The following is a 26,734-nucleotide window of genomic DNA, read 5'->3' as shown; positions in this document are numbered from 1 at the left end:
TTATCACGATTTTGTGTCCCAGATGCAATGGATGGTGAGGCTCAGCATGCATTCTCAGTGGGTACACATGAGACAGCACAGCTGTATAACACCTACATTCATGGATGCACAAACCACACAGGCAGAGTAACCTGAGGAGCAAGGGCACACGCTCACAGGGAGTGTCAGCATCCTTTCCTATATGGAGGAAAAAGCACAGCATCTATAAAGACAATTTGCAGGTAATTTAATAGTCAAAACCAAAGGGAAATACACTGCCTTTATATGCTTTCAAATCATTACTGTGCTGGTTTTAGCTGAGATGGAGTGAATTTCCTTCACAGTAACTAATATGGGCTGTGTTCAGGATTTCTGCTAAAAACAGTTCAGGTAACACAGGGATGTTTTCCCTGCCCAATGTTTCCTATAGAGTTTTATTTACGAATTAAAAATCTTTATGGGGCACTGGGATTCAGGTTGTAAATACTGTGTGGCAGATCACTTTGTTTTGCTTGTGGTCACTTTTAAATTGTCAGATCCACAGATATTTCCTCTGGCAGAGGAGCAAAGCAGGTGGAAGATTCCCAGTGTCTCAGGGTGCTTAGAAAATTTGGAGCAGTGACTATGAACAGCACAGCCCTGGTTCTTCTGAAAAGGAGTGGATCAGACAAGCTGCAGGGTTTCATATCCTTAAATGCTGGTTTCATGATACATAGAACCTACAGCTATCCCAATGTAAGTACTAATTGAATTTTTAATTTTCCAAAAAGTCAGCTGGAAACTTCCAACTTATTTCCAGTAAGTACTAATTAAGTTTCTAAATTCCTCAGCAAGCTTGATAAATAATGCTCAGGGAATGTGAAAGCTGTTAAAATACCCAGCTCTGCTCTCTAGCCCAGAAAAAAAAAATTATCTGGTGATGATACAATAGATTTCAGATAAAAACCGTGAATTGAGCATGAAAACAATCGTGTAACACTGCAGAGGGCACTGCCTCCCTCTTGGACTCTGGCTTCAGCTTCCCTTGCCAAGGGCTGAGGGAAAACATCACACAATCCTGCTCAGGACTCTGGTAAATGGAAAATACTTCTTTTTCATTTGAATCTTACTACAGCCAGTGGATGGCACAGGCACCAGAGGCATGCCATCGTAGAGCTGTGTGTTTCTGCAAAACAATGCAGAACAATTAATGAACGTTTCCCTACAGCTCATTATTGAAATGCTGGCAATTGCACTGATCTCTCCCTCTTTTCCCAGTCAAGGCTTAAACTTCACTTGTATAAATCACAAGAGCAGGCTCAGTCCTCACAGAACCAAGGCAGGTGTGTGTTCGCAAAAACAACCTGATTTTGCCTTGTCTTCTCCTCCTATTCTTTGATTTATGCCACATCATCCTTGTAGGCAGCTACTCACAGTTTTTCTCCGGCTGGACTTTAAGTGGCTGCAGATCAGTGTCCTGTCAATTACTGTGGTGGTGACAGGGACCATGTGTCAGAGAAATTATGAGAAATATTAATCAAAAAGTCAGGCAGTGGCAGACCCACCACAGAAACTGTTATTTCAGTTATTGCAGGGGCTGAAAATCAGGTTTTTTTCCAGACTGTCTCTCTGACATACAGACCCCCAGATGGTCATTTTTCACTGGATTTGCCAAATAAATGCAGGAAAGGCTTCTCAATAATGCCCAATCTCTTGATTACTATCAAGACATAACAAACAAATGACCAATTCAGAATGTCAGTCTGGAGTCCTTTTCTTGTACCATGGAGATCATCTGGAGGGAGCAAAGGACACTGCAGAACCTTCTATGTCTTATGGCAGTTTCAACTTCAACTAAACATGATCCTAAAATACCAGAGTGACAAAAAATACTGCTGAGGGAACCACAAATAAGTCATCATGTCATAGTATGTAGTCATCACTTTGTGCAATGTTCATTGACTTGAACAAAATGATGAAACTTTATTCCCTGGTGAGAAGTTGAAGTAGTGCAAGCATATTTATAGCCCACAAACACACAAAGAAAACCTGTCAATCTCTACAGTGCAACTTCCATCTTGCCTTTCAATTGTCGTGAATATTTTTAGATACAGAAGGCAGAAATATATGGCAAACTAATTAACTCATTGACTCGATTCCCCAATTCAAAATGTTGCCATCTTTAGGAAATAGCAGAGGACACAAAGGGTCATCTCTTATTGCAGAAGTCAGTGTACTGCACGTATTTTGGGTTACACTTTGGTTGCACTGGGTGGCTTTTCCTTTTACAAAAATATCCCTATAAATGCAATACATAAAATAATCTTTGGCTCCAGAAAGTTTGTGCTCAATTCATGCAAATATTTAATCCTGTATTACATAAAACATGAGCTGACACTGCACTTATTGTCATCAGCACTTCATTAAACACATTTTTGGTCATGTATAATGTAGTAGAAATTGTTTGTAAAAAGAGCACATCAGTTGGCATATATTGGCTTAACTTTGAACCCCCCCAGGCCTTGAAAGTAATTTTTAGTCTGATGGTCAGATGTAAAAATGGGAGAAAAAACTTGGAGATATAGCAGAGTTACTATTGAAAAATTCTTGAACAAATTTCAACCAGCAGTGTTGAAATACCGATTTTAAGATGTACTTGTAGATGATAAATTCATCCAATTTGATGAATTGTATACATAAAAATGGCAACAACAATTTTATGCAGCTTAATAAACTAATATTTTCCACTTTTCCTCAGGACAGTCATCCAGCTAAACACACAACTCTCCCAAGGGTTTCACTAGAGTAATTATTATTCCTCCAGGCTGCAAAAAGATCATTTTCCAACTGCTCCCTCTCCTTAAATTACTTGGGAATGAACCTCTGGATGCTGAAGAAATCCTTCTGCTCTCTCTGCACTTCTCCAGCTCTGTGAGGAAGGGATGGATATTCACAGGTGTGCCAGCACTCCAGCCACAGCAGAGGCTCACCTACAAGTCACAAAAGTACCAATCTGCATAAAATTTATGTCATTTCACCTTGAACTTGGATAGAGGTGGAGTAACAGTGGGATGCAAGGTTTCTGTAATCCTGGAAGCCAGGCACAGCTTTAGGTAAGGATGTGACTGGTGTGATCATTCCAAAAGGTAGCAGTGGGTAAATTTACATGAGAAAGGTGAGTCTTGTGAAGAAAACATCCAAATAAATAGAAGAGTGACAGAAGAGAAACCTTCTCCCTGTGGCCAGGGAGGACAGCAGCACAAATACAGGCATGAGGAGGGAGAACCTGAGAAGAAGGAAATCAAATTCACCTTAGTTCTGATTCTGGTTTTTCTGCCTGAGGCTCTCTCAACCCCACTCCCCTTGATTTCAGGGCAAGCTCCAGCTGGGGACTCCAGCCCTCGGGGCTCCCTGTTTGGCATCAGCTCCACAGCTGTAAATGGCACAGCTAATTCAGGGTGCAATTGTTCAATTTAATGGTTCAGTGTATAACAAGTGCTGATTAACGTGGTGTGAGAAGTGGCCACCAGCAACAAGGGCAGTGCTAATGGATTCATTCAATAAAGCTTAAAACTGGCCTGATTTGGGAGACTTCTGAACACTAGTCTGAATTATCTCAGATAGCTAGATAGATAGATATATAGATAGCTAGATAGATAGATAGCTAGATAGAAAATGTACTCATATATTTTGTTCCAACACTACACATAGAAATAGGTCTTTTAGAGTACACACAGGATCTCCCAAAGGAAAAAAAAAAAGCAATATGAAAAGTCTTGGTTTCCATTTGCCTAATGCAAGGCTGTTTTTCTGATAAATCTCATATGAGCCAGGACGCAGTGATCTTTTTTTTTCTAATAGATCTTGACTATGGAATAATTATTGGATTTCTCTCGTCTGAATGCATGGAAAATGATGCTTCCAATTGTTACATACAATTATACCATACTCCTGATTTAAAATTATCTGTGAAAGCAAAGGAAAGTGACACAGATCTCCCAAGAACACTTGAGCAAGTTAAAACTTTGCAAAAAAAGTTGCAGCTTCCAGATATATTGCTCTTCTCATAATTTGGCATCCAAGACAGAGTTAAGACTGCAAGTGATTGTGTAAAGACAGATCATGTCAAACTTTCTACAGTACTCTCACTTGCATATTTCCTTTCAATTGTTTGGTTTTCCAGCCACAAGGAGGGAAAAGAAAAAATAAAAAAACAAAAAAAGCAAATCAAACCAAGCCTCAAATAACTTCTAGCAACAGGGCTTGAAAAGAAAAGAAATAATGATCAAAAATAATTAATTTTTAAAAAAGAAAAGTTTAAAATAAAATCTGCTCTGAGTTAGGATTGGTAACTTTTCAAATTATAGAAAAAGCAAAGATTTTTTACTGTATGTAGATTTATTACCATGGGATTTTTTTCAGAACATGTAATTCATTCATGGATCTTCTGAAGTCTTTTCTGTTATGGCTTTTAAATAAATGTACAGTCTACCATCCAAGTATGACCATCTCTCAGAAAAAAGGTTGTGACAGCACCTTTCCCTCAGGACTTCTCACTTACATGAAATAATGAGAGCCAGAGACTCAGGTTGGCAGGCTGCTTTACTGCAGTTTGGGATTTGGTCCTATTGGCCATGACAAGGTACAGTCAGTGAAGCTGTTAGATAACAATTCCAGCATGCCCCACTTCAGAAATCAAGCAGTAAACCTACATCTTCTCACATCATATGCCATTAGAAATAACCATTTTTTCCATAAGTCTCTCAATGTACTGGAAGCTGGCCTGCCTTGATCTCTCCATGATTTCACAGGAAAATCTCTGGGGGCTTGGACTGTGTCTGCTTTTCCACCTCCCCTGCAGCTGAGCCTGCAGCCACTTCTGACCTGGGGGTAGACCACTGGCTGTTCCTCACCAGCAGAATGGTGAGAAAATGGCAAAACTTCACCTTAGTCACAAGGTCAAGCTATCAACTACAGCAAGGTTCCCATTCTTTACACCTCCAACAGAGAAATTCTATTGAATTTCACTCAGCATTCAGCCTGTGCACTTTGTTTTTTGGCAAGCAATGCTCGTTCTGACACAGCCTCACCATGTGAGTACACAAGTGAATATATATTTATGTTTAAGCTAAGCCTTTGCTTAGAACAATATATTGTGTGCCAGGCATTTAACCTGTGGGAATAAAATTCAATGTCTTTTTAATAAAATCTGTAGGTTCAGGAAGTGTGTTTTTCTTACAAAGCCTGCTGTGAGAGGAGGAATTCTCCATAAAGCTATGCAATTCAGTAAGGGGCAGCAATTCTTCCTTAACTTTTTCCATCCTTCTATCTCCTCCTTCATAAATGAATCTAACATACTTTCACTAACTACAAAGCAGGAAGTAATTTATTTACTATCAACAGAAAGTCTTGTTTTTAATAGAAAATATTATTTTTTAATGCTACATAAGCTCCTCTTGGCATAGGCAAGTCCCACCCCTGTGAAATACAGTTAGCAAATACCTGCTTTTAAATGTTCCTGTCCATTTCTTAACTGGGAGCTCTAAACTTAACTATTATTGGAGGCAGAAGCAGGAAGTAATACACACCAGTAAATGTCTGTACACTTCCCCAAAAAGTTGGTTTTCCTTGTGAAACCATAGTCACAAAACTCTGATGTTCATATTTAACAACAGCAACAATAACTGAGCAGCTGAGACTTAAGTATGACTACTGCCATGTGATACCCCACATGCCATTAACATGTGCCAGTCATGTGAAACCTCCAATAAATTTCTCCATTAAAAAATTAACATTACAGCATACTGGGAATACAAATCAGGAGAATATCCTGGACCCACTGATGTGTTGGACTTGAACAAGATTACTAAACAGCTACCTAATGGAAGCTAAGCAAGTCCTGGAGCAATGCAGTTTTCCACTCCATTACCAGCTCAGAGTCATTGAGAACCCCCTAAACTGGTTATTTATCTAAGTGGTTTTTTATTGGCAATAAAACTTTCAAGCTATAACTGATGTATTAGTATGTCTTTTCTTTTCATTTGTTTCTTGCTTGAGTCCAAACAGATGGAGCAAAAACAAAATGTGCTTCTAACCCTCTGTATTTCTACTGTTGGCTACTGGAATACACAGTCTCAATTTTTTACAATACTAGCAACTCTGCAGAAGAGGCCAGATTTCAAAAAAACCCCAGGGGGTTTAGTGAAAGGAATTTAGGAAAGCAGAAAAAGGTCAGTATTCTCTTCCGCACATCAATGCAAACAGCTTAAAGAGAAACACAGATGAGCATCAAGAGAGATGTGAAGATGTGTTTCCAACTCACTGTAGGGTGACAGTAATAAGTAGAGTAAATTTTTCAAGACAAATAGATTTGGTCATGAAATGGCTGCTTCTAAAACCAGTTAGTCTGGCAGGCATCCCATGCAGTTGAAATTCAGGTTTCTGGGCAGTCAGTGGAGACAGGTAAGCAATTTCAAAAGGGTAAACATTCTGAACAGCACAGAAAAGAGCAGCACCCGTCTGCTGGCAGCTTCACAGCCCTGAATATGCACTGTGTTCAGAAACACTGCTGTGATCCAGAAGGATATGTTTTCAAAGAGGTTTCTCATCTCAGCCATTCAGAATCTGTCCTTCCCTCCAAGTGCTTAAATATCCTTGAAAACAAGGAACTTCAGTAAAAACAGAACTTACAGCTATTAAATTATTATTAATTCTATTTTACTCTCATCTTATGTTTAAAATCACAGGTAGAAGCTACAGATAAATATTATAGGACCGTTTCTGAAATGAAGTGTGTTTTGGAGACTCATAGTCAGCATGACACCTTGATGCTCACAGGAACAAGGGACACAGAGAGGAGTTCAGCAGAAAAGAGGAGCACAAACTGTCATCACATCCTTCTTGCCAGGACTGGCTAAAGAAACTTCACAGGACCTGCCGTATCAGAAAATTTCATTTCCTGAGAATCTCACTGTTTCCTGTGAACTGCCTCACTTTGATCAGATGTTGTCAGCATATTGAGCCCACTTTGAATCACAACAAAGCATTTCACTCTGACCCCTCTGACAGCAGTTCTGAGCCAGGCATTCCAAACAACACTTGGGTAAGGACATGATGTGTTTATTGACCCTTAAAATAATTGCATTTTAAAACTTCCACTCCATAAGGTTCTTCCAGCTTCCTTGTGCTTTGCACTCTTGGGGAGTGCAGAAACTGCTTATGCCTTGAAGACAGTCTGCTTTTTTTCTTCAAAACACTGGTTTTCTAATCAAAGAAGAGGACAGCAATCCATTAAATAGGATGCTTAGGTGTAGTATTTCCCCACATATTTGATATTATCTCATATAAAGCATATTATCTCATTGCTTTAAGGAAGTGAACTTTGTGCCAGATTTGTCACTGGCTGCAGAACTGGCCTATAAGGCAATAAATAATTTATTTATCACAATCAGAAAAGGATTACAGGTTTATTCACACATTGCAGCAAACAACACTCTAAGTTCATTTTTGCAAGAGATTGGCAACATCAGGTCTCTTTTTGCTCAAAGAAATCAATGAGCTTCAAGTTCACCATTCTTTTTATATGCATCCAGTGCACCTCTTGCACTATAAAACATTTTCACTTATACCCTGTGTGCTTAATGAAACCTCAGCGACTACCAGTAAAACAGGAGTAATTTAGAGTGTACCTGTAAAATTAATTAGAAGGGCAACAATATTAGCATGGCCACAGTTTTCTCTAAACCACTGCTGCTGCTACTACAGCCCCTCTGTGATAGCACCAATTATGACAAAACAATAATGCTGTCAGGAAGTCGATAATTAACTGCTCAAAGCTGGTGGGTTTGTACTTTATAGTGAATTCCTCTGTTTTGCACTACCTTTTCTTCCCTCTCCCCTTTCCTACCCATCTTTCCTTTCCCCTCCCCTCTCACCACTACCTTACCCTTCCCTCCCCTCCTCTTTTTCCCTTACTTCTCTCTCTCTCCCTCCTGACTCATGAAATCTGAAAATTCAGTTAAAAGAATCTGAGAAACACAAATTCCAAGGCAGTAAAAATAATTTTAAAACCCTAAATGCTTAACAACTTACAGAATTTTCACCCCTGCATGCCAGGTGGGTGAATCACTTTGACTCACAGATTCAAACCTGTTCTGCTGGAGGATTTGGTGCTGTGGCTGCCCTGTCCTATAACCCAGTTTACACATCCCAAATTCCCATTCAGTTGTCCATGGACTGAATCAACCCTGCCATGTGCAGGATCAGGAAGCAGCAGTATCTAGGTCCATCTCTGAAATGCCCTGGGGGAATTTCACTGTCTCTGCTAACTCTGAGTGGGAATCCACTAATTTGTTATCCCAATAAAAGGTCTAAAGCCTGGTTAATGTAGACCCTTTCCTTTCTGGCCTTTCTTCCCTTTTCCCTCACTGGATTGAGCATGCTGGGACCGGGCACATCTTTAATCTCGAGGGTGGAACCACGTAACATCCTAACTCACAAATTAGAATTTGCTCCAGCAATGCCTCATGTTGCTGTTTCTAAAATAAAGCTTCCCATTTCATGGATGGCAAATACTCAGGTAACGTGAAATTGAAAGCATTGATGGGTAGTTTATGGGGTGGGTTCTCTTGAATATCTTTAGTGAAACCAGGTCAGCTTAATAGGTTCTCTTGAATGGGACAGAACATTTTTTTACTGTAGTTTTCTCCATTGCCAGGGAATATACAAGAAGATCAGAATCTTCTTTCTCTTCTGTAGATTTATCTGACTCATGCACATTGCAGATCTGCTTTTGATCAGAAATAGTTTGTTGACTTTTTATTATATTTTCATTTGACAGTATAAATGTAAATTATCCTATATGTACATTAAGAGGGAAAAAGTGATTTATATTTTAAAAAGCTCATCAGGGAAAACATTAAAATTTATTGTTGTAGGGAAAAAAAGTGTAAGTTTTCCTGCAGGGATAAAGGTTGCTGTTGAGCCAATTATTTTAAAACTGGATATCTATTTTCTGGTGCATTTTTTTTGTGATATTTAATACACTGAGCTCGCCCATGCTAAAATTAATTACTGTCCTTTGATAATCTGTGAAACATTACAGTGGATACTAATCTTGTTAGCAAAGGGAAGTTGGAAGCATAATGTGGAGTCGTATGTGTTTAGTTTATTCAGAGCCAAAACAGAGAATTATAGACTCATGGAATCAAATGAGATTGGAAAAGTCTTTTAAGACCATTGAGTCCAACTTGAGCATCTGACATAGAAAATTCAATAGTTCAAATCCCTGATTCACGTATGAGTAAACACTGAAGGAGGGCATGTAAATACTTCTGCTAATATTCTGCTGAAATAGTCAATATAGCAATATCACCTGCAAGGTTTAAGCTTTTAAAAATAATCTAAAATGTCTCTACCAGATTTCCTAACTTCATTTAAAAAATGCTTTTCCAACCACTGAAGTGAAGTGATTATTAAAATGTTTAAAATGCAGAGCATTGACGTATTCCTTGATATTATGGCTTAGAGGAGTAAAAAAAACAGTTGATTAAACCTAAAAAAGCCTAATGCCAGAATATTAAAACATCTGCAGGATTTAGCAGGGGATTGATAATAAGACTGTAATAATTTTCTCAGCTGCTCAGTGATTTTTCATAAGGAAAAGGACTGCAGACCTCTACTTAAAGACACTACCTATAAGAGATGTCTTCTGCTTCACTAGTTGAGACATGAAGACTTTTTTTTCATGCTGGAACCTGATTCTACTTATATGAAAGACTTTTTCTTGTGCAAAGACATGTAGGACTCAGCTTTCTCTTTACTCTAAAACCAAACAAAAACCCCCAGGTACATTCTGACCATCCAGAGTAAATGAAGGAGTACAAAAATGGATTCACTAGCATGAGACCTAGGGAAACTCTCTGGGTCGGGCTTGGGAAATATCCTATATCCTAAAATATTTCATATTTCAGAAGTTAGTTTGATTCACTCTGGAAAAAAATCCAGGTTGCCCCAGCAGGGAGCATCCCCTGCCACAGCCCTGTGAACTCTGTCAGGCAGACTGTGTGACACATGGTGCTCTGTTCAGCCAGCTCCTCAAGTGCACAGTCCAGGAGACAGAGGAACATTTCCACAAAACTAATTATGGCTTCATTATTGTTTTTCTGTAAGTACTCCCTAATTCAGTTTGAATCACTCACTTTACTCAGGATTTATCCACAGGCAACTGGAGCAGAATTTTACATTGGGCACCCTTGAGTTCTTGACAAATTCAAAGCAAAATAGAACTAAAAGCCACCCAGATGAGAATGAAAACTTAAGCAGCTTTAATTATAAAGAATAATTTAACCAGAATCTTTAGGTTGCGGCTAAGGGCAGCCTTCACAAATGCAGCCACAGCTGTGTGTTCCCTGTCTGTGGCTGGGAACAGCATCCATTTTTCAGTTTGTTTAAATAAAACAGTAAAATAAAAGCTAACATATTTCTAGATGCTGGTCTGTGCTGCTCCATCTCCAAGCTCTTCTCCATTTCATACCTCCCATCCTCCATTCCTTTCCTTTCTGGGATTTGTCACCCTCTATTTTTTATAAAAAGAGCTGCTTCTGCCTCGGGAGGCCTTGGGAGCCACCAGTCAGCTGCCTGAGGAAATCCCCAAGTCTCATGATGAATTCACTCTCCTCTAGTTTTTGTCAAGCCATCCATCCAGTCCCCAAGGCTCCCTTTTCCTCCAGCAAGTAAATTTGCTGCTTACAAATCTACCCTGGGAAACAAACCTGCTACGAGCCTTGTCCCCCTCAGCACTCTCTTTAACTCCACGCCCCAGGATCCAGCCCTGAACCCAAGTCCTTCAAGATGTTTTTTGCAGACATTTACAAAACAGAAAGAGAGCATGGAATTCAGCAGCCATTTTGGTAATACTGCCCTTTTGGGGTAAGGACAGTTTGAAATTAAACCAGCTGGAGCTTGGCTTGTCAGTCAAACCAGCTTGTGAAGAGCTGTGTTACCTGAGTGACATGTACCTCTGCCATGGATCAGTACCAAGGCACATGGGCTGCCAGGAGAAGTATGAACCCCATGAGGCTCTCAGATAAATCCCCTCTACTGAAATCAGTCCGTGCAATCTGCAGGTCAGGGTCTTGTTTCTGTTACACAGTTAATGGCGTGTGGTTTGGGACTTGCCTTCTAAACAGGCACAAGCTTTACTTCTTTGTGCATGTATAGTATTTCTTAAGACAGAACAGGTCAGCTTCAGTGCCAGAAGGCATGTTGCATTTCATACACTGCTCTGTGTAACAGTGAGAATGGTATGTCCCTGGCTTCCCCTGTAGCCTGTCTGATGGTTCAGTGCTCTCCCCTTTCCCCTCCCCCCTGAGCTGACTGGCTGGGCTCTGCTTTTACTCCGCCCCTGGCAGGGGGTTTAAAATCCAAGGTCCAGGCATTCCCACTTCATCTTTCTCCCTGGAAGACATCCAGAATGAAGCTGTGAACCCCTTCGGGAGAAGGAGCCTTCTTTTACCTTCTTCCTGCAGGACTCTGGGCTTCCTTCTAGTAACCGGAGCTAGCCGGAGGGAAGCTCCAGATTGTCCCAGCAAGGGACCAGACCCTGACCTGGCTGTCTATGTAAGAAAACCTGGATTAATTATCTATTTGACAAAAGCGCATGGAAAACAGTGGCTTCAGATGTTGAAAATTTAAACTGCTTATCAGAAAAGTGTATCAACCACTAGAACACTAGTTAGGTAGAATGGCCATGGAGAATACCCCATTGCTTGATCCTTTGGAAAAAACAGGTGGTTTTCTATAATCTATGCTCCAGTTCCATCAGGCATGACACAGAAATCATCTGCTGAAATCCTGAGGTTCATTTTACATGTGAAGAGAGGCACACTGATTGCAATAATGGCCCCTTCTGTCCCTAAAATATATGAAAGTATTAAGTTCATGGAACAACGCCAGCTCATATCCAGCTGCTAATGTGAATTTGAACAAGACAGTCCTACAGTAGGGCTGTGCCTCATCAGCTGTAAGAGTCTCTGCAGTGTGTTCCCCATTTGGTAGATACAAACACAAACTCAACTGTTCAGGTCACTGCACAAGGAGTAGCATTTTTTAAAGGGATGACTCAGGAAAAAAAGAATGTGCCATTCTGAAATAGAGCTGAAAATACTGAAGAGTGAGCCTCACAGTAAGGACAAGGACTACTCTACTAGTTAGAAGATACATGGTAAAGAAAACTGGGTTTTCTTGTGCCCTTACAGAGCATGTCCATGGTTTCAGAAGAGCATTTTCAGAAGAAACTCCTGCAGAAGTCCTCTCTCACACCATGCTGTGATGTATCAGAAAACACACTTCTATGTATGTGAGCACCCTGGTGACACCCCTGGAACAACAAGGAGCAGCCCTGTTCTCCTTCACACTGAAGCTCCCAAGCCCCAGGCTGTTGGTCTTTGCTAAAAAACCAAGTGTGATGTTCTAATAACTTTAATTTCTCCAGCTTATGCAAGTTGATTGTAACACATGGGCCACTGTAGTAAAATAACTCTCAATGGCAGCACAGTTTTCAACCTGTATTTGCTGATTAGAAAGCACAGCAAATAAAAATTGCATTCAGAAGCACATTGCTACATAAATTTTGTGACACTTGATGGTGCTTTTAATACTACTGAAGTCCATGAAGTGTTCATGAAAGGAACCTGTTGTAAATTAGTTTTCTGGTACCCTGACTTCAATCAGCTTTAAATGACAAATTGGATCATTGGTAAATGCAAATAACATCTCATAACATCTTCTCTTAAGGTGTAAAATAAAAACTAGGAACCTCTGTACAGTCCACAGAAATTACAGCACAGTGTTCTTTTGCTTAAAGTACTTTCAACTCCCAATATTCCCAAAACTATTTTGGCCCTTTGCTTTTGGCAAGAAGGATTTCCCTCATACCTTTTCATCCTTAAAAACTTCACAAGAACTCCTTGTCTGCTGCCACTCTGTATACACTTGAGCTACACAGCACTCTGCTTCCTCATAGCCACTGAGCCTTTTACTGTGCTGAAAACAAACCTCAGTGGCCTTTAGGATACTGAAGCAAACCTGACCCATTCTCATAAGCACTCAGATGCAAACACACAAAATATTTAAATATTATTTCATTCCATCTTTTTTTTCAGCCATGTGTCAGCTCTGCACATACAAGCCTGTCTCATGCACACACTCCACACTCAATTCCTGAAAATAAAGGACACACTAAAGTTGCTTCTTGTCAGACCTCATGAAGGTCTTGGTCTGTAACTCTGAACCATGCAAAGCAAACATCTTCCGGTAGTAATTTTACATATAATTATATGATAATAAAATCCATCTATTGAAAGAGGATATGACTTATCTGCTGCAAAGGTCATAGATGAAGATTGTAATGATATGAAGAGCTTGCAGCTATTAGAAGGAGCATTTAATTGATGAAGTATTTGTGAAGTATCAAGCATCACTTAATGGAAATGCTTTAATTTATGGCTGATATAAAATCCAACTCCCTAAACAGGTTAACAACAACAGCAGTTCTCTGGGAGGTATTGCTGCTGTTAGTCCCTCTCTGCAGATTCAGCTGCAGGGTTTGCAGTCTGTTATTTCATCTCTTCTGGTAGAAAATTTGAATTATATTCTGATCCTCTCTTGAATCTGAGTGGTCCCAAGGCCAACTAGTAAAGCAAATAATGAGAATGAAGAGACCATCTCTCAAGGCAAGCTAATCACACACTGCCATCCCCAAATCTCTGGGAAGGCAGGAGTGGGCCACCAGTTCCAGTTCTTCCCCATCAGGGGCTGCAGCACAGAACATCTCACAGGACACATTCTAAGAACAAGAAGCTCCAGCACCAGCTGACAGCAGCTTTAAGGCTGGGGAGGATGAGAGAACATCCATCCATCCATCCATCCATCCATCCATCCATCCATCCATCCATCCATCCATCCATCCATCCATCCATCCCTGCAGGCCACCTTCAGCAGGAAAAAGGGAAGAGGGATGGGAGGGCCCAGAGAGTTGCAGGGATTTTGCCTGCCTGCTACAGGCAGTTCCAGTTTGACTTGGTGAAGTTTCATTTACTACTGGTTAAAACCAATGCAGGTTTTAAGACAAAACATACCACAGCACCTTCCCCCAGGGTCTCCCCAGACCCAGCACACATGCTCCAGCTCCAGGCTGCTTGGCAGCACCTGCCCCTTTGTGCTCTTCCCCCCTTTTGCCCTGGACTTGCTTTTCCTCTCTCCTTTACTCACCCAGAGGTTCCCTGTTCCATTCAGCCCCACCTCTGCCTGAGGGGCACAGCTGGGCCCAGCTGTTGCTCCTTGGCACAGCTGGAATCAGCTGTTGCTCCTTGGCACAGCTGGAATTGTCTGGAACAGACTCTAGGAGAAAAAAGAAAAAAAAAAAAAAAAAAAAAGACTTCCCATCTGCTCCCTCTCCTTAAATTACTTGGGAATGAACCTCTGGATGCTGAAGAAATCCTTCTGATCTCTCTGCACTCCTCCAGCTCTGTGAGGAAGGGATGGATATTCACAGGTGTGCCAGCACTCCAGCCACAGCAGAGGCTCACCTACAAGTCACAAAAGTACCAATCTGCATAAAATTTATGTCATTTCACCTTGAACTTGGATAGAGGTGTACCAATGTGAAGTAACAGTAGGATGCAAGGTTTCTATAACCCTGGAAGCCAGGCACAGCTTTAGGTAAGGATGTGACTGGTGTGATCATTCCAAAAGGTAGCAGTGGGTAAATTTACATGAGAAAGGTGAGTCTTGTGAAGAAAACATCCAAATAAATAGAAGAGTGACAGAAGAGAAACCTTCTCCCTGTGGCCAGGGAGGACAGCAGCATAAATACAGGCATGAGGAGGGAGAACCTGAGAAGAAGGAAATCAAATTCACCTTAGTTCTGATTCTGGTTTTTCTGCCTGAGGCTCTCTCAACCCCACTCCCCTTGATTTCAGGGCAAGCTCCAGCTGGGGACTCCAGCCCTCGGGGTTCCCTGTTTGGCATCAGCTCCACAGCTGTAAATGGCACAGCTAATTCAGGGTGCAATTGTTTAATTTAATGGTTCAGTGTATAACAAGTGCTGATTAACGCGGTGTGAGAAGTGGCCACCAGCAACAAGGGCAGTGCTAATGGATTCATTCAATAAAGCTTAAAACTGGCCTGATTTGGGAGACTTTTGAACACTCCCATCACAGCAAGCCTGAATTCCTCAAGCCCACAGGCAGGAACCTGATGAGCCCATTAGTGTTTGGAGGAAATTGAAGCCTCATGTGGGACTTGGCATCTTAACACAATTAATGACATCCCATAAAGGACATGCACCTTTTCAAGAGACCAATGAAAATTTAGCAATTTGAATTGTTATGGAATCATAGAATCACTAAAGTTGGAAGGTGTATTTGAGATCATTGAGTCCAACCAATGGGCTGGTGCTGTCAGAGACACAATTGGTGTTCCTAGAGTAAACTGCAAAAGTGTGAAAGTGCTTTGACAGCCCAGGAGGAAATAAGGTGGAAGTGTAGCATAGCTGAGCAAGGAAATGGAAATCAGGTGAAGGGAAAGTTAAAATGTGTTTTCAAATAAAACTTTCTCCAGTTTCAGAAATAATCCAAACATAGAAGAAATAATGACCAAAGTTTCTTGGAGGAAAAATAGACTAAAAGGAGAACTGATGGGATTTATTATTACCAAAAACAACTGCAAACCCTCTTCTTTTTACATACATGAGATAATCGCAAATATGCAGAACATCTGCATATCCATATGGAGTGGGAAGAAATACCACCAAGAAACAGCATTTAAGAAGGATATTTCAGGGAAATAGAATCTTATCCTAGTGTTGAGGACCTCCCTCTTACCTTCTTCTCTGTGTATTATATACCAAGGCATAATAAATCAGCCCTGGAGATTGTGTTGGGGTGATTTCAGAAGTAGCCACGTGTAAGTGGAGACCTGACCCTTTGCTGAGCTCCTACGGGCACTTGGGCTGCAGCCACATCCTCTCTTTTGTGGCCCTGCTGAGCAGCCAGCAGCCTCTCTGCTCAGTTCCTCCTCATTGTGGGGGCTGATTGTCCTTCCCTGCCTTCAGGTGACACCTCACATGTTTGGAGCCCTGCAGGTGACTTGGGTAGGACTTCCTCATCCACCCCCAGCAGGTCTGGATCCAGCTCCTTGGGCACAGCAGAGCCCAGTCTCCACTGCAAGCAGGAAAATCAGTGCTGTGGACCATGGCAACCCCTGCTGACACCAAAAGTGTGGCATTTTGGAATAGATCACCATTTATTTTTCATTACCAGCCCAGAGAGTTGCCCAGTTGTCTTCTGAGAACTTCTCCAGTGAGGCTGGGTGACTCATGTGACATGATCATGTTTGTGAAAGGAGCAAAGGAGGCTTGGGATGTTCCTGTTGCTTCCTACATGCTCTCATCAGGAGCTCCCCTCCTCGGAAATTAATCCAAACTATAATTTAGGCTCTACCTCAAAAATTAGGCCTACATCCTCAACATTCTTCTGCCATTGCAGGGAAAAAAAGGTGATGAAGAAATAGATGTAAGAACTCAGTAGGACCTTTTTTTTTTTTTTTTTCTGCAGAGCTGATGAAAAGGAAAGAGTCAGAGCAGTAAAAGGTTGTTTCTAGCTCGCTGAAAACCTGCACAGTCACAGCATGCAATTTGTAAAAGTTACTGACAAACTGCAAAACAATTACATAGTACTAAAAGCACACAAATGTTAAATTTATCTCACTTGCTAAGGAGTAAAGGCTTGCAGGAAGTAGAAGAAACAAGGCCCAGCAAAAGATCACATTCTCCCTCTGACTCAACATTTTGTTTCACTGAAGGCCATACACTAATTTAAATTCAGCTACCAAGTCCAGAACAGGTCAATACAGTTTGTGGCTGGAAATGTTTTGCCATTTCAGCACACTGAGTGTTCCTGCAGCTACTGGCTGTTTGGAGAGGAACAGGAGAGAGGAACAAAGATGTGTAATGGAAATATCCAGAAATCCTGGAATCAAGGACAACAACATCAGGTAAAATGTTTTTATACCATAGTGCAAGGGGGGAAGGAAAAAAAAGGGGGATGACTGAGGAGTTCAGACAAAGGAATAACTTGGCTGGTTTAGATAGACCAAGTTATAATGGCTGAGGTGGCATTCAGGAATTCAGACAGATTAACAGCCTAAAATATTTCTGGTTTTAGAAGGGACAGAAAAGAATGTACAAAATGGGAAAGAATGGGCACATTTCTCTGTTATTTAAATACTTCCAGCTCCCTTCAGCCTATTCCTAGCGTAATGCCCAAGAAAAATGCCTCTGCCACTAATTACATGGGCAGCAGTGGCAACACTCCCTTTCCTCCCCCTGATCCTCCAATTCCCAGTTGCTGGCATATACTGATCTGTATTTTGTCCAGCAGTTGGAATGTTTTCTTTTGCAGTCTCCTATGAATGTAAAGATCCCCTGAAAATTCACACCAAGATGCACATTCATTTTACTTAACTATTGGTTTATTCTAACTGCCACAATGTAAATTTGTATGTTGAAATGGAGAGTTTCCTGTTTCCTTTTTGTTTGTCAAAAAGTCCACTTGTCAAAAAGAAATCTTTTTTGTCTTTTGTTTTGTTTGGTTTTGTTTTATTTTTACATTCAAACACATGGCAACCATCTCTTTTCTCTTAATTGCTGCATCTTTTTGTGTTCTCTTCACATCCTATTTTCCCATCAAAAAACTTTGGTTATCCCAGTGTTTGAATTAATTGTGAAAACAGGAAATTTTTTTAGCAAACATCACTTTATTTTAAATTTTCCTTCACCTGTTTTTCCCTCTTTGCTTCTTCAACTATTCTACACTCCATCTTACTCTCTCCTCTCCAGGAGCAAGGTAGGGGATATTGTTTATAAGCTAAATCATGAGCCTGACTTCCAAAAAGATGTGCCTGTCCCCTCCATGACTTCTAGAGATTTGCCAGGGATTAGAAAAGTTGGTCACCTGGGAACTTGTGTTCTGAAATTATTTAGTAAGCACAGGAATGCAGCAGAGGGAAAGAAAATTAGAGCTAAAGCTGACCAACTATTCAATTATTAATCCTATTCATAAAGAATTTAGCCTCTGCTTTGTTTAGCAAATAGTTTGGAAACTTGTCCATTCCTCCCCTATGTGAAGTGTTTGGTATTTGAAAGGTCTGTAAAGCATTTTCCAGATTAAATGTTCGTCTATGCTTTCTTCTATGGAATTTGCCAGCCATGGTGTCTTAAAAAATACCAGCTGACTGAATTCATCCACATTTTACACAGGTAAATAAATTCAGAGTGACAGGTCAGAATCACACAACATCCAGACATGTCTTGAAAACCTCCTGAGACAGGGCTCTCACAACTGCCTTGGGTCCCTGCTCCCTGCCAGACTCACTACACTCTAGTTGGTTTTTTTTCCAAATCAGAATCTTCCCCTTTTCAGATTATTACCATTGCTGCTTGCCACAAACCAAACAAAATCAGACTTTGTCAGCATCAGGTCAGACTTTGTCAGCATCAGGTATCACAGACCCACAGGATGGGCGAGGCTGGAAGGGACCACAGTGGGTGAGCTGGTTCCACCTCCCTGCCCCAGCAGAGCCACCCCAGGGCACAGCATTGTCTCCTGATGGCTCGTGAATATCCCCAGCGAGCATATTCCACTGCCTCTCTGGGCAGCCCCATCCCTGAGCTTGGTCTCATCTCCACGTGTCCTTTAAGGAATTGAGCCTCTGGAAAAATCTGGTTTGTGCTTTTGCTCTTTGCAGGTGCAGTTTAAGACACTAGGTAAGTTAAGCCTCACTTTAAATTATTTAGCTGTGGGACACATGCAAATTCCCCTCCATTCTGGCAGTTTTAGGAAGCTATTTTTACAAAGAACTAATAAGGAGACCTCACATAATGGTGAGTAGTTCCAGAATATTTCTCATTTCTTTATTTCCTTACCCTTAGACAGAACCCTTGCTGTGACTTCTCCCCAGAAGTGTGCACACATCCACAAGCTTTTCCATAGAGACAATAATAAATGAGCAGCAGAAAGGAAGAGCAAGTAAATCACTTACATGATTACAATTAACCTCTTTGCGTGAGTGGAGAGAATCAACTGCATAAATTAATTTAAGGAATTATTGACCAGTCAATAGCTCTATAAAAGGGGACTTAATTTGTCTGAGAATGTATCAGCAAAGCTCTGCTGCTTCAAAGCAATGAAGCAAAACAGTGGATGACACAAACCAAACACACTACACTAAAGCAAAGAAAGCTATACCTTGAAGTTCAGAAGCCAAGAAGATCAGGAAAAAAACCAAAACCCATAAAAATTGAAAAAATCAGGGTCACTTAGAGCTAGGGAATAGAATAACATCCTTAAAGAATGGAAAATTTGCTCCAGAGTTGTATAGAGTAAGCAATTATCTAAAACTGTATCATGATGTTGATTTTTTTTCCTCTTGAAATCAGATAATTGGCTTTTATCCTGGAGCATGAGAGGCATCTTGTCTCATGGTCTTGCCCTCCTTGTTAATGATCTTTAGCTAATTAGAAGTTGGGAAAGTAGAAGCTGACAATGTACTCAGAGGCCAATTGACACAGAAGTCATCTGCATGACTCAGAAAATAAACCCAGGCTGGTCATAGCCTGTAAATCACCCCGTCGATGCAGTGCTCCAGCAGCAATGAAGATGAACAATTACACTTTGCAAAACAACAGCTACTGCAAAACAACAGCTACTTTACTCCTCCTTCTGTCTGGGAGCCCTATTTCATAAGCTTGTTACTAAAACTCAAAGCTGAGCTTATCTCAGTGCAGAGTGAACACTCATTACTGCTCCCAGCATCTGTGTGGACCCACATCTCTGTTTAGATGCATGCTCTGAAAAGCTGTCCTAAAGCCATAAATAATTTTTTTTACACTATTGACCATACTGCTTTATCCAGAAAAATGTCTTCTATCAAGGCTTTTGTCAGTATTCCTATTAAAACCAATTCTCAACCTTTACCTCTTTAATCTATTTTCATTTTCCTGCTCTTACTCTCGTTCCTGACCTCTTTTATCTTCCTGTATTTTACAATACTAACCAAATAAGCTGCTGGTGACAGGACATTCTAATATCATAATGTACGTCCAGAGCATGATAAAAGTTATGAGGAAAACTGAATGGCAAAAGACATTCTCAGCCAGCTAATTCACTTAGAAAGCAAAATGTGGACATCTTTCACGGCAAATGATAGTGATAAAGATCCTTCTGGACTGTAGTCTCTAAAAGCTGATTTCCACCAATGCTGTTTCCATAAGTGCTGCCATAAAGTTATACCCAAAAATCAAGCTCAGCTGCTGCACACTCTGCAGCTCATTTAACAGTACACAGGGAAACTCTAATCGCTAATTTGTCAGAACAGAGCAAAACACTGGTACAGAAAGTGGCTCCACACAATCTGCCTTTAGGCACCAGAGCTAGGAAGACAGATAAGTGGGTAACTAAATCATTAACTCGGCAGGATGGAAAACACGGCTCCTCTCTACTGATGAAAGGAAACTCCCAGGCCTGGAGCTTTCCCCTTCCCACTTGGACACTGAGCATCAAAGAAGTCCCAGAAAATTACTGAACTCTGGGAAATGGACTAACAACAATATACTCTGCTCTTCCTTCAAGCACTATAGTCAGAAAAAAAATCTCAAAAATCCCCCAAACAATCAAACAAATAAACAAAAACCAAAAAAAAACCAAACAAAAACAAAACTAAACAAAAATTCCCCCAATACCTAAATTATTAGCTTTTTACCCAAGGACCTGCTACTTTCACCCCTGAGGCAACACTAAAGTTAACAGAAGATGCAGGAAGATGGCAATTGCTGTCAATGTGTCATAATTATTCTCAGGAATTTTGTGTCCAGTTTTGCAACCCGTTTGGAAGTGGTGACTGTTTATTTCAACAGTAAAAATAAATTATTTAATTTAACTGCTGTCAAGTTGCTGACCCTCCCCGTTCTGGGAATGCAAAGTGGGGGATCCCCTGGTGAGACTCACAGCTGCTTGGGCAGCCTGATCTTCATCTTGTGCTTGTGTTCAGCACCAGAAATACAGAACCTGCAATTTTAAACACTTATCAAGAAAACAGTGGATAAGGAAAGAAAATGTATTTTAAATAGTGTGTACCAATTTTCATTGCCTGTTTTGTTTCAAGCCTATCAGACTTAATTCTGTCGAAGCTGTACATATATGTTAAAAATGGCTATGTCAGAACTGTTTATTGCTAAAGAACAGCATAAAAAAAATGTCATGCCTTTCATGTCATGATGGATAAAAGTTACATAAGTAGTTGTGGCATCAAATGTAAATTTTTAAGGCTGCCTCAATTTCTCCTAATCCAAATTAATTTGAAAAGCTTAAAAAACCAAAATCATGCCTCAGCTAATTCCTACCCCAGTGCTGTTTCTAAGCAAACAGTTCCTTTTCCCTTGGCTTGGCAAAGCTGAGATTCAGTCAGCCTCATTCAGTAAAACTGCAGCAATATTTCAATGGTGCATGTATAGTTAGTCAGAGACCTGAAACAATAATAATGTGTATTCCCAAGCATGGGCAGTAGTGATTCAATGCTTTGAATAAAGAACAGTAAAAACATTAATCAGAGATCTGTAGAACTTCCGTGCCACGTGATCACAATTGATCAAACTTTTTGCAGCTAGGTGTGGTCTTGGGAGGACTTTACAGGCTCTTGCACATAAAAGGCTCATTTTTTCAAGCCTGTTCAGAAGCCATCACTAAAGCAGAGGCTCATGCTGGGGAACTGGGTAGGAAGAAGCATCCCTGATGTCAGTCTCTCTTAGTAAAGCTGGCCTAAGCCCATTAATAAAGCAATTCCTGCATGGCAGGAGGCACATAAAACTCTAGTACCTTCCTTACTCTGGGAAATGACTCCTGATGAGGATGAACAAGAGCAATTGCGCCTTCAAGAAGTCCCTGTTATCACTGATATGATAAAAGCTGCCGTATTTTCTCCAAAGAAGTTGTAGATAGCCAGGAAAAACAAACAGAAAAATTAAATTTTTCCCTTAAAATGTGACCTAAAGGTGAGAAATACCATGTTATTCCTTTGCTTTAACTCACTTTCAATGCAAATTCATTAGGCTGAATTTATTGAGACACAATGAAAGACTCAAACAAAAGAGATTTGCTTTCTCTTCTATAAACGATCTAATTTTTGAGTTAACATGTCATTTATGACCATGCTTGCTCAAATTGAGGAACTTACTCAGGTATATAATTCCAATAAATTTGAAAATAAAATGGCTTCTATATTCAGCTCAGTTCAAGCTAATAGAAACTACACCATCGCTGATATTTGACCTTCTAATTGCTCTATTAAAAACTGGATTACACTGATCTATGAATGATAGTCTGCCAAAGGTATGACAGCTTTTCTCTAAGTCTTTAAAAGAGAAGACAACATAAGGTCTCTCCAGAACAAAAATTACAGATTTGAATGAGAGGGGAAAAAATCTATAGTTACCATTACTGAAAAACTCAAAATTGTTCTGCCAGCATTTTACTTAAAAAAAAACTTTCATTGCTTGTGAAACTGGAAAGAACATATCTGAAATATGAAGTTAAGATGATCTGCATTCTTCCTGTGGTCAAATTTTCTGAGGGACAAAAGTAATACCTTTTTCATCATTACCATTTTGCATAGTACAGGTGAAAAGACTTTAAATCTGAGTCCCTAAGTACTTCCTGTGGGTTCTCTAGGGAGGGGGCACACAGGTAGGTACAAAAAAATAAAAAGTGAGAGAGGTGGGGTAAAAAGCCCTGCTGTGATTGACTGCAGGGATTTACTTCATCTCCCTGTACACAGATCTCCTGTGATCTTGATTCACCACTCATCAGTTGTTTCAATGTGATGATTATAGTCACTCTTATCAAAGCCAGACTTAGGTTTTAACTAGAGCTAGAGCTAGAGCTAATGGAAAATTAAAGCTAGATGGCTAATTCAGTGATCCAGGGAAGAATCTATAAAAAACCACTTTTCTTCCAGATCATGCCATGAAGGATTGCAGACAGAGGCATTTGATATGACAAGCACATCTGAAAAGTGTTAAAACTGCTTACAACAAATGTATTGATGGCATGCCAGTCAGCAATGATCCCTGAAAGGAAGCAATTAATACCTGGGCTTCAAATTCAATCTTTGTGCAATTATTTCACAGATGTTTAGGTGGCATTTCTGCCAGGTGTGTGTTCCTGATTGTAGTTGCTGCTAATGCTTCAGGGAACCCAGATTTCATAATCATTTACCCAGTAAGTTTTCAGTGTACTGGCATAGGTCCCCTTCAAGGAATTCCCTAAATCCAGACCTTGCTGAGGCTGGAATGGTGAGAGGGTTATCCCAGATACTGGGGAGAGGTGACCTGGCCACACAAGGACCTAAGGAATTTGGCAAAACCCCAGCTCACCAAACTCCTCTGTACTGAAACTCTATGAGTAATTTTCAGCAAAACTACCCCATATCACAGTTTATCATTTGTTTCATACACTTTCCCCAGCCTACAGACAATGTCCTCTGTAAAATGTGTCCTTTATGTGAGACAGAGTTTATAACTGGTGCTGTAGTAACTTCATCACATTCATTCATGCATTCTGTATTAGTCAAGCTCCCAGTTTTCCAAGCAAAATTTCCCTTTTTTCCCCCCTGTTGTATTTCAAAGTCTTGTTGAATGGGGAAAAGGTAGAAGAAAGACATGAAAAAATCTGGGAGTTTTGCTGGAAACCCTTTTTTTTTTTTTTTCTTTCCATAAGGGAGCCCCTTCCATTTCTTTGGATAGATCATCAATTAGCTGGAAAGTGTTTGAGGTTTTAACCCTGAACTGAATAAGTAACCCAGGAAACAATGAGGTTGTTTAGTTAGATGATGCATGTGTAGTCCCTGTTTTTTAATTTCTAAATTTTTAATTTTCTAGCTGTCCAACAGGACACAATTAGTGGTGAATGTGAAGCATTGGTGCCATTAACCTTTGACCTGCTGTTAGGCAAATCTAATACTCAATGTTAAAAATATCTAAAAATGTTTTGATATAGACAAACATATATTAAGCTTCTATGTGAAAGCATTCACAACATTTACTATTTTTCTGTCCAAATCTGTCTTTTAAGCACTCTTGTATAACAAAATATAGTTTAACTGCTCAATATTATTTCTAGCAGAAGTGATTCTCAAATATTTCCAGATTACTTGGTTATGAAATAGAAGGCTTTCTTTGGTATCCAGATTTTAATCTTGGGTAAGTGTGTACAGTATTCCTAAGGGACTTTGTGTCTGTGGAGTTCTCCAAGAGCACAAAAGAAAATAAATAGTCATTAGAATGGTTATTTATAAAGAAAGTGAAAACTATTTCTGACAAAAATAATCTGTATTGTATTCTAGCTGCTGGGACTGTTAAATGTACCACAGGAAGAATACAGAAGAAAATTCCATCACAAAGGCAGATTTATGTCATTCTTGGAAAAAAATAATATACCTTTGCAATGCTATGGTTGTTTTTAATCTAAAGCTACTTTAGGGTTTCATTCAACTTGTGTAAGCTTGATTTAGGAGTGCAGCTCCTGGTCAAAGAAGACTAACAGTATCCAAGCAACAAATTATTTAATAAATTATACTTTTCAAGTTGTCTCCCTGAAGAAGAAAAAGATTTATGTAGCAAAAGTGAAAAAAAAGGGGGTGAGAACACAACAGCTCAACCCAAATTCTACATATATCACATTCCATCTAAACATACAGTGTATTTCTGAAGAAATTTTGAAAGCTGAAAGCACAGCCTTTCAGCAGTGCACCACACAGGGAGATTATTTGCACACACCTGATGTAATTTGATTCCTCTTCTTAGAGCTCGTCTTACTGAATGCCATGGGGGGCCATGGGGGAGGAAAATAGAAAACATCAGCTATGGATTACTTTGCTCTCTGGGGCAACTCTGCATTACAGTCCCAGGGAAAAGGATTAAGTTAATGAATTGGGTGACTCAGGACACCATAGTATTAGAACTTCACAATCATCAAAACTGTAGCTGAGTTTTACATATTTAATGCCATGGATTCTTCTCATTGTTTCTTCTGGTTTTTGGTTGTTTTTTTTTTTTCCCTGGATTTTTTTTTTATGGGGGGGAGATTTGGGTTTTTTTGGGGGGAGGATTGGGGGGCTTTTGTCTGTTTGTTTTTTGGTTGTTGGGGGTTCTTTGTTTTTTGGTGTTTTATTGTTTTATGTTGTTTTGTTTTGCTTACTTGTTTTGGTTTAAACACATATTTTTCACAAGTTTTGACAATTCAGAACACCAAGTTTCCCAAGGTATTCGGTGCAGGTAAAAAGTTAATCAGGAGATCTTAAAGATACTGCACAAAATGACCTGGAGTAAAAAGGGTACAGAGTTATTATTATTATTCAAATTATAATATCACTTGTGGAAGTTGTCATTACATCATCATCTTCTTATCTGCCCTGTGACATACTTATAGAATTGTATCTGCTGAATATACCTACCTGATATATTAACCTGGTTAATTATTAACCTGTTTTTTACCATTATTTACCTGGTTATTACCTGGTTTTTTAACATTCTGCACATATAAAAAACAAAGTAGGGTTTAATTGATCATCATTGAACATATTTTCATTTTACCTTTTGTCTCACCTGAATTCTGTAAGAAAAAGGACTCCTTAGTCTCAGAAGTGCTCTTCTACAGGAACTTTCTTTCTTCTGAGTACAACTTGGTTCGTATTTGAAATTATTTTTTCTTTTTAATTTCCAGTGACCTGAAAATTCCAAAGATAATTTTTGATGAAAATACTGTTCCATTTCTGCAGCTGTATACTTATATTCTAGAAGCATAAAAAAATTGGGAACCTTCATAAGGTAAGAAACATGTTTACATTGAATCAAGCAATAAGCAATTATATGGGGGAAAAGGCCCCAAGAGGGAGAACTTAACAGGTACTTCAGTATTGTGTCTTATGAGTTACAGCTGGGCACCCTGACCTCTGAATTAAATGCTATGGGAAGAAAAAGAAGATTAATAAATACAGATTCTCCCTATCCCATTTTCCAGCTTTTTTTGTGGTGTTTTGATTTGCTTTGGTTTGGTTTTGGGGTTTGTGGGTTTGTTGGTTTGGGGTTTTTTTTTGGGGGGGGGGGGGAAGGGAGGGGGAGGGTGTTTTGGTTTTTTGGGGTTTTTTTTCGTTCTTTGGTTATTTTAACACAGATGTCTTACAAGCACATTCACAGAACTGGAAAAGCCCAGCCCTGCTTTTTCACAGGTGGTTTGTTGAGTCCTACCAGCTCCACACAAACACTTTTCACTTCTTATTCAGCCAGTGCACCAGAGTCAAAGGCACTTCAAAGGTCATTTGGGACGCTCCTGTTTTCCTGGTAATTCTAGAGGAGGGAAAAAATGCCTGGTTGAATGGGCATGACAGAAGTTTAAGAAGCTCTGTGCCTGGAGTTTAGAAACAGCACCTGTTTGCAATAAAATGAGAGTGCAAGGCAAAACCAGTTCATCTCTATAGCATCATGCAGAATCTAGGAATTAAGCCCAAGGAAGAAAAACACACACCTGATCCCTGAAGCAATCAAGAAAGAAGGAACATTTTCCTTTGAAAACAGACAGGTGCTCAGAAAATTCCTGCACTGCCTGTTCTTCAGCACAGTGACATCTAAGGGTGCCTGTGCTAATGCCTGGGGAGAAATCCTTCC

The 26,734-nt window shown here is 40.0% G+C and overlaps 1 long non-coding RNA gene across 1 annotated transcript in view; it reads right to left on the bottom strand.

The window, feature by feature from the left end:
- The window catches only part of LOC306814820, a 45,294-nt gene extending 19,498 nt beyond the window's left edge, over positions 1 to 25,796 (bottom strand). The window contains exon 1 of the long non-coding RNA XR_013777255.1: positions 25,676 to 25,796. This is a non-coding gene — a long non-coding RNA (uncharacterized lncRNA). The remainder of the gene's footprint in view (positions 1 to 25,675) is intronic.
- Positions 25,797 to 26,734: the final 938 nt, after the last annotated feature.

This window comes from Erithacus rubecula (assembly GCF_903797595.1).
Source record: "Erithacus rubecula genome assembly, contig: SUPER_Z_unloc_2, whole genome shotgun sequence".
NCBI classification, from domain to species: Eukaryota; Metazoa; Chordata; class Aves; order Passeriformes; family Muscicapidae; genus Erithacus; species Erithacus rubecula.
Note: the sequence above shows the minus strand (reverse complement) of the source record. Positions and strands in the feature narration are given on the sequence as shown.